Below are 8,184 nucleotides of genomic sequence, written 5' to 3'. Positions count from 1 at the left end.
AAAAAAATAATCCGAGCAAATTCAATAGGGACCTCACACGGTCGTGCTCGGGCCCTAAATATAATCCGAGCAAATTCAATAGGGACCTCACACGGTCGTGCTCGGGCCCTATATATATAATCCGAGCAAATTCAATAGGGACCTCACACGGTCGTGCTCGGGCCCTAAAAAACAAAAAAAAAAAACACGCATTTTAAATACAGAAATGTTAGCCCTCTGAAAAGTATGATCATTCATATGTACATATTACTTGGTTTGGGCCCCTTTTGCATGAATTACTGCCTCAGTGCAGCATGGCATGGATGCTATCAGCCTGTGGCACTGCTGAGGTGTTATGGAAGACCAGGATGCTTCAATAGCGGCCTTCAGCTCTTCTGCATTGTTCGGTCTCATGTCTTTCATCTTTCTCTTGGTTCAGGTCAGGCGAGTTTGCTGGCCAATCAAGCACAGTAATGCCATGGTCATTGAACCAGGTTTTGGTACTTTTGGCAGTGTGGGCAGGTGCCAAGTCCTGCTGGAAAATGAAGTCAGCATCTCCATAAAGCTCGTCTGCTGAAGGAGGCATCAAGTGCTCTAAAATGTCCTGGTAGACGGCTGCGCTTACTCTGGACTTAATAAAGCACAGTGGACCAACACCAGCAGATGACATGGCTCCCCAAACCAACACAGACTGTGGAAACTTCACACTGGACTTCAAGCATCTTGGATTGTGTGCCTCTCCATTCTTCCTCCAGACTCTGGGACCTTGGTTTCCAAATGAGATGCAAAATTTGCTCTCATCAGAAAAGAGGACTTTGGACCACTGAGAAACAGACTGATTCTTTTTATCTTTAGCCCAGGTAAAATGCTTCTGACGTTGTTTGTTGTTCAGGAGCGGCTTGACAAGAGGAATACGACATTTGAAGCCCATGTCCAGGACCCGTCTGTGTGTCGTGGCTCTTGATGCAGTAACTCCAGCCTCAGTCCACTCCTTGTGAAGCTCCCCCACACATTTGAATGGCCTTTACCTGACAATCCTCTCCAGGCTACGGTCATCCCTGCTGCTTGTGCACCTTTTTCTTCCACACTTTTCCCTTCCACTTAACTTTCTATTAATGTGCCTTGATACAGCACTTTGAGAACATCCAACTTATTTTGCAGTTACCTTTTGAGGCTTTCCCTCCTTGTGGAGGGTGTCAGTGATGGTTTTCAGGTCAGCAGTCTTCCCCATGATTGTCAATTCCACTGAACCAGACTGAGAGACCAATTAAAGGCTCAGGAACCCTTTGCAGGTGTTTTGGATTAATTAGCTGATAAGAGTGTGACACTTTGAGCCTGCAATACTGAACCTCACAATATTATAATTGTCTTTCGAGATTTTGAATTTGGGGTTTTCATAAGCTGTAAGCTCTAATCATTGAAATGATATCAAATAAAGGCTTGAAATATCTCACTTTGCATGTAATGAGTCTATATAATATATTAGTTTCACCTTTTAAGTTGAATTACTGAAATAAATGAACTTTTGCACAATGTGCTAATTTTTCGAGTTTCACCTGTATATATTAGATTATGTGCTGGGCCACATAGAGGTTGCTTCAGGCGGATGTGGCCCGCGGGTGCCAATTCAGTGAGGCTGCTGTAAACTTTTTGTTCAGCAGGGGGCCATAGGGGGGTCCAAGGTTCATTAACATTATCCTCACTTTGATCTCAGTACAAGACTATACAGCTCGCATGGGTCTCAGTTATTGTTGACAGTTTCAGAATCAGAAATACTTTCTTAATCCCAGGGGAAATTCTGTGATATGTGTTTAAGATATTAGCAAGTTATGGCATAAGAGAGAAAAGGCTTAGGCTAATAGCCAATGACTTGTAACTTGAATGTAACTTACATGGTGATCAACATCCTTTATCTGTCATGGTCGGTGATTTCTTTTAAAATTGATTGTAGAAAACACTTTATAGCTTATTTCAACAATCCGAAACATAAAACGGTGTTGAAACAGCAAAGACAAAAGAAAACAAACCAAAAGAAAGAAGGTATTTGTGAGTCTTATTCAGGCATTATGTGCGTCTGTATTGGAAGGATTTTGCTATATGTGGTCAATGGATTTTATCGGTTGAGTTTGAGAACGTGCATCGCTATAAATGTTGCTGCTGCAAGGAATTGTGGGACGGCATTCTCTTTTGCTTTCGTAAAGGATGGTCCAGTGTACCTTATGCTAAAGGAGATATGAAAGGAAGCATTGAGGCACCCTTCATTAGCTTTTAGAGAATTCAACCAGCTCATATCATGGTTGCCACTGAAATACTTCCAGTTCACTTCACTCAGTTAGGAACCTTCCTAAGCAAAAAAGACTTTTCGAACGCAGCCTTGGTTTTGGCGTATAGTGCTCTGTAGCGCCTAGGGAGAATTTGGAAGAGGTTGTGTCTGGGGTGAGATGGATCTGTGGTGATGTTTCCTGCCCCTGGAAATGTATAAGTCCTGAATGGAGGTCAAGTTGGCACCAATGATTGTTTTTTTTGCAGTCCTGACTGTCCATTGTAGTCTGTCCCCATCTTTTTCTTGCCGGTTTGGCTCTTGTCACCCTGGGGTTGAGTCAACTAACATCAGGCTGTGTTCGGACCGGTTCATGTTGTCTTCACTTGGGAGGCCACCGAGCGCAGTTTCATTACCTGCTCATCCCGGCACCACTCCTGGCCTGAAAACCTCCCGTGCTTGAGTAAAGATGTAAACCTAAACACACAACACGGTGCTCTGAGCTCCCGGTACGGGCAGGTTAAGCCAATTTGACCAGTAGTTGCAGGGTAACAAAGCTAATTAGATAACGGCAACTAGTTAGCAGCAGTTAACTGACTTTCTCTCAATTTACCTACACACTGCTTCAACACAATTTTACAAGATAGAAATAGATAGTTAAACATAAAGCTGTGTCTCTTCCTAATCTTCCATGTAATATTACGCCCCCTCTTTTTTTGGTTTGGGAAACTTATCGTTTACCTTAGTAACCACAGCTGCATAGTCTGAAATGCACATTTCTAAACTTGTTCATATTAGGTTTTAGTAGGTGTATGTGTGATGGGGTTCTTTAAGCAGTCCACAACACACATCTTAGGCCATTCACAACCCAATAGCACTTTCAGCTCTACACCCATAGATCATCAAAGTACTTTTCAATTTGAGGATGTAGTTTTGTTGTTGAACTACTATTATTCTGAGGCGTTTCTATTGATCCTCTATGGATATTTGCATTCTCATTCTCCCTCCTTATCTACAATATATACACACACACACACACACACACGTGCTGGTCATAATTAGAATATCATCAAAAAGTTGATTTATTTCAGTAATTCCATTCAAAAAGTGAAACTTGGATATTATATTCATTCATTACACACACTGATATATTTCAAATGTTTATTTCATTTAATTGTGATGATTAAAACTGACAACTAATGAAAACCCCAAAATCAGTATCAAATTAGAATATAACTTAAGACCAATACAAAAAAAGGATTTTTAGAAATGTTGGCCAACTGAAAAGTATGAACATGTACAGCACTCAATACTTGAATCGATCAGTCTGTGGCACTGCTCAGGTGTTATGAGAGCCCAGGTTGCTCTGATAGTGGCCTTCAGCTCTTCTGCATTGTTGGGTCTGGCGTATCGCTTCTTCCTCTTCACAATACCCCATAGATTTTCTATAGGGTTAAGGTCAGTTTGAGTTTGCTGGCCAATCAAGCACAGTAATCCCATGGTCATTGAACCAGGTACTGGTAGCTTTGGCACTGTGTGCGGGTGCCAAGTCCTGTTGGGAAATGAAATCTGCATCTCCATAAAGTTGGTCAGCAGCAGGAAGCATGAAGTGCTCTAAAACTTCCTGGTAGACGGCTGCGTTTGTTGAGAATTATTTTAGAACATTACAGCCTAAATTGTTATCATTAATTGCTAGAGCGAAGGTGGTCTGCATTGGCTTTATTTAAAGTATTATTTTAGAGTGTAAAGTTAAGATTACAACTCTATAGCTCTGAGAGTGTGTTGTCCTCTCTGTGTCTAGCTGCCCGGAGGCAGTAACAGTAGCACGTGTGTTCTGGGAGCAGAATGAGCACAGCAAGGCATCATCAAAAACACCAGCAAAGGAAAATGTAGAAGTAGAATTAGTGAAAATTGTGTTACAAAACATACATCAATACAGTAAGAATTTCCTGTCTATAGCACACAGCACAAGAGACACCAGCTTACTCCACAAAGTCAGGTTTTTGGTTAAAATAGCGTGATCGGCAGAGGGCATGCCTAGGACACAGAGAGGGGGAGCATTGCAGACAAAAAGTTAGACAGTCAAGATACAGTCAGCGATTATCCTTAATATTAATCATTTTAATCAGTTTTATCATCATTAATCAGTTAAGAATGATTACTTTAATCAATAAGTAATCATTCTTAACCATTTTATTAGTATTTGTAGTGAACGGTGTGGATTTGTGCATTTTTCATTGAATAAATGTGGAGCTACCCTAAATTCCTCTCTCCTCCCCAGAGAAGAAGGGGAGGGGTCAAAGTTGCTTTCTCTAAGTGCTATCCCGACCATAAAACTGGCACCTTTTTGATTCCGAAGCTGATAACGCGGGGCCTGACTGTTAAACTGACAAAGGGACACGAGCCAGCCATTGGCATCTCCCTGAACAGCCTATCAAAACTGGCCCCCCCACACACGTTTCCGTGGCAACTGACCTTATTCTTTGTGTTATTACCACAAAGGGATACTCCTTGTCTCACCTAAGTGTGACATTGTCCAGGACAGCTGAACTTTCAATGTAAAAGGACTGCAGTCTCCAAAAGACTCAAAGCATCTAATTAAATTTAATTAAATCGTTACCTGAATATGTTTGCCTCTATTTGAGTAGTTATGTTAACTGTTGCTGCTATCTGTTGTTTATTATTAGTGCTGAAAAGAAGTTACTTGTGCAGTGTTTTTATTTTCAGCAAGACATTCCTTCATCTAATGTAATCCAAGCTTTCCTCATGTAACCTGAGCTCCCCCAAGTGGGCGAAATAAGTATTACATGCCCTCGTCGGGAAATGCCGTTAAATGCATAAATACCCTGACCACTAATGTGACAATTGTTTCCTGTTACCAAATGCTTAGAACAGTACAACCGTTCAACCATTGAGGTTCGATTGTGGAAAATATTTGATTATAATACGTGCAAATAGATTTCTTTTCTTTAAACATTAAGTTTAGAAAGGCAGTCCCTTGGGAAACCTGAGACGCCCCCTGGGGAACCACGCCCCTGGCAACAAAAGAGCGACACGCGACCTCCCTCGCTCGCTCTTCCTCCTCTTGCCTCTTCTTCTGTTCGCTGTTGGCTCTGCACACTCTGCTCGGCCCTCTGGACGCTTCGGCATGAGCAGCGTGCCGCGCCAGGCAACGCCCAGACTCGGCCAGCGAAACAAACAGGCCTTTGTTCGCCTGAAGCTACACACCTGAAGTGCCGCGACATCGATCTGCCTTCAGTTTGTTTTATTTTCTTTATTTCTTTTGTTTGTTAAGGTTATGAGTCCGTTAAGTTACACTGGACTAATTCCGGAACGACCAAGTTCCATTTTAAGCCTTTTTCGTCGAGCCAACTTCACCGAGGTCAGACCAAGCCACGTGGTCTCGCCAGCTACAACGAGGGAAACCTGAAAACAGCCGAATTGCCAGACGGAGTACGGCGTTTTCAATCAGACACGGAAAACCCTGGAGAATCCCTAGCAAAAAGCCAGGATCGGGCAGCTAGCGTGGGACCCGTGCAACAGGCCCAAAGCAGACTGTCGACAAGCAGTAAGACTTAACACACGTCCTGTGATCAGATGTCCATTTTAACTCCTAAATTATAGCATTAGTTTACTTTAATTAGCTCTTATGCTGTATGAGTCAAATGCTTCCCACAATCGAACCTCCAGGCTCATTGTTCAGCAAATGTTTATGTTCCCTGTATCCAACCATCTTTTTATCACCTTAGAGAATAAATTCACTGTAATATAATCGAGAGCTGTGTGTGTTGCCTATTTATAGTTCCTGCGAAGAGAATTGACCCTTTAGATATGAGACTGACTGACTTAAGATAATTGAGCGATTATTAACTAACTGATCACTAGTAATAATTGTATAATTATTCAAAACTACCTAGAGGTCCATAGACTCTAGGATTATAACAACTCCGGTGGTGCCCTTAACGAGGAATTAAATAAAATGATTTTATGAATCTTAAAAATTCATAATTGGGTATCAATTCTCATAAATTTATTAAAATGCATAACTAATAAATTTAGGTCTACTACATATCATTTTCTTTTTACATAGATGCACTTTGGTTTTTACTTATAAGTAGTGAACTGTAGTCATGAACCCAGAAACAAGCCCACTATGGTTAGATCCTTGAGTGGGAGGAATGACTGCAGGAAGTGGCTACAGATGGTTTGCCTTGTCCAACTGTCATCTACTGTAGATTATGACCATAGGAGAGGCTGCAGGTGCGCAAGATCTGCTGACACTGACAGTGCATGCTTTGTTATGCTGTTATCTACTGTTGTGATTACATGAGGAACTGCTGATGTGTTAGTCTGCTAATAGTAAGACTACATGCTTAATTGTCAACTTCCAACCTCTGGTTATTATAGCCAGTATGAGCTTTGAGTGAATTTGCTGAAGGAATTCATGCTTGGCAAAAACACAACAGATAAGCAGCCAACATCACATCAAGAATGTTGTAAGAAACCAAGCATTAATGAAAAATGCAACTTTAGGTTATTCTTATATTAATTGCTTTAAAAAAAAAAAAAACTTGTGTCAAATTAAGCATGTGCAGCCTTTTTTAAAAAAAAAAAAAAAAAAACCCCACACAGTGAGACTGAAGTTGAAATGTAAAGGATGAACTTATCCAGTAGTGTAAAGATGTGGAAAGTCTACAATACAGTAATAAGTGACAGCTGGGGAGCAGTGTTAATTGGTAAAAACACAGGAAGAGAGGGGGCAAACCAGCCCAGAAGATATAAGACTGTCTGGAGGCCATAGGATGGAGTTCATCCTCCGACCTGCTGGGATATTGTACGGGGTTTGTGTCCTGTTTTGGAATAAACTCTTTTTGCACCGACTCTTGACCGTCTCCAGAGAAGTTTGATTGTAAATTTCACTAATAGAAAGCTAATGGAGTATTTGACAAAGTTTAAGTTGGCAAAGATGGGGACCAGGCTTAACTGGCCCAGCCTGGTCATACATCTGACCCAACATGTTGACCTCGGACCATGGAAAATACAGTGGACCAACACCAGCGGAGGACATGGCACCCCAAACCATCACCGACTGGAAACTTTACACTGGACTTCAAGCAATGTGGATTCTGTGCCTGTCCTCTCTTCCTCCAGACTCTGGGGCCTTGATTTCCAAAGGAAATGCAAAATTTCCTTTCATCAGAGAACATAACTTTGGACCACCCAGCAGCAGTCCAGTCCTTTTTGTCTTTAGCCCAGACGAGACGCTTCTGAAGCTGTGTCTTGTTCAAGAGTGGCTTGACACAAGGAATGCGACAGCTGAAACCCATGTCTTGCATACGTCTGTGCGTGGTGGTTCTTGAAGCACTGACTCCAGCTGAAGTCCACTCTTTGTGAATCTCCCCCACATTTTTGAATGGGTTTTGTTTCACAATCCTCTCCAGGGTGCGGTTATCCCCATTGCTTGTACACTTTTCTACCACATCTTTTCCTTCCCTTTGCCTCTCCATTAATGTGCTTGGACACAGAGCTTTGTGAACAGCCAGCCTCTTTAGCAATGACCTTTTGTGTCTTGCCCTCCTTGTGCAAGGTGTCAATGGTCATCTTTCGGACAGCTGTCAAGTCAGCAGTCTTCCCCATGATTGTGTAGCCTACAGAACTAGACTGAGGGACCATTTGTCAGTTATAACATGTTTCACTTTCTGAAATAAATCACCTTTTGAGATATTCTAATTATGACCAGTAGAGAGATTCCTCTGCTCAAACCTTGATCAAGATGCTGAAGATCACTACCAACAGTCTCCTTGTATGAACAGAATCACTGTTTCACAAGGGAAATGTGTTTTCATCCCACTCAAGTCATTTACCGACTTACAAGTCTACATTAACAGACACAAGACCTGGTATACTGCGTTATAAAATTGTTCATTTATTCCCCCCCCCCCCCC

General features: G+C 41.8%; 2 protein-coding genes across 2 annotated transcripts in view; one reads left to right on the top strand and one right to left on the bottom strand.

The window, feature by feature from the left end:
• LOC123974099 (interleukin-1 receptor accessory protein-like 1-A) overlaps nucleotides 1-8,184 on the top strand; it is a 107,891-nt gene that overhangs the window by 7,919 nt on the left and 91,788 nt on the right. The gene's annotated exons all lie outside the window — the stretch shown is intronic.
• Nucleotides 8,141-8,184, bottom strand: part of LOC123973850 (zona pellucida sperm-binding protein 1-like) — a 3,373-nt gene continuing 3,329 nt past the window's right edge. The window contains exon 8 of the mRNA XM_046054198.1: nucleotides 8,141-8,179. The gene's annotated coding sequence lies outside the window, so the exon portion shown is untranslated. The remainder of the gene's footprint in view (nucleotides 8,180-8,184) is intronic.

This window comes from Micropterus dolomieu, linkage group LG07, assembly GCF_021292245.1.
Source record: "Micropterus dolomieu isolate WLL.071019.BEF.003 ecotype Adirondacks linkage group LG07, ASM2129224v1, whole genome shotgun sequence".
NCBI classification, from domain to species: domain Eukaryota; kingdom Metazoa; phylum Chordata; class Actinopteri; order Centrarchiformes; family Centrarchidae; genus Micropterus; species Micropterus dolomieu.
This window is presented reverse-complemented; position numbering and strand designations above follow the sequence as displayed.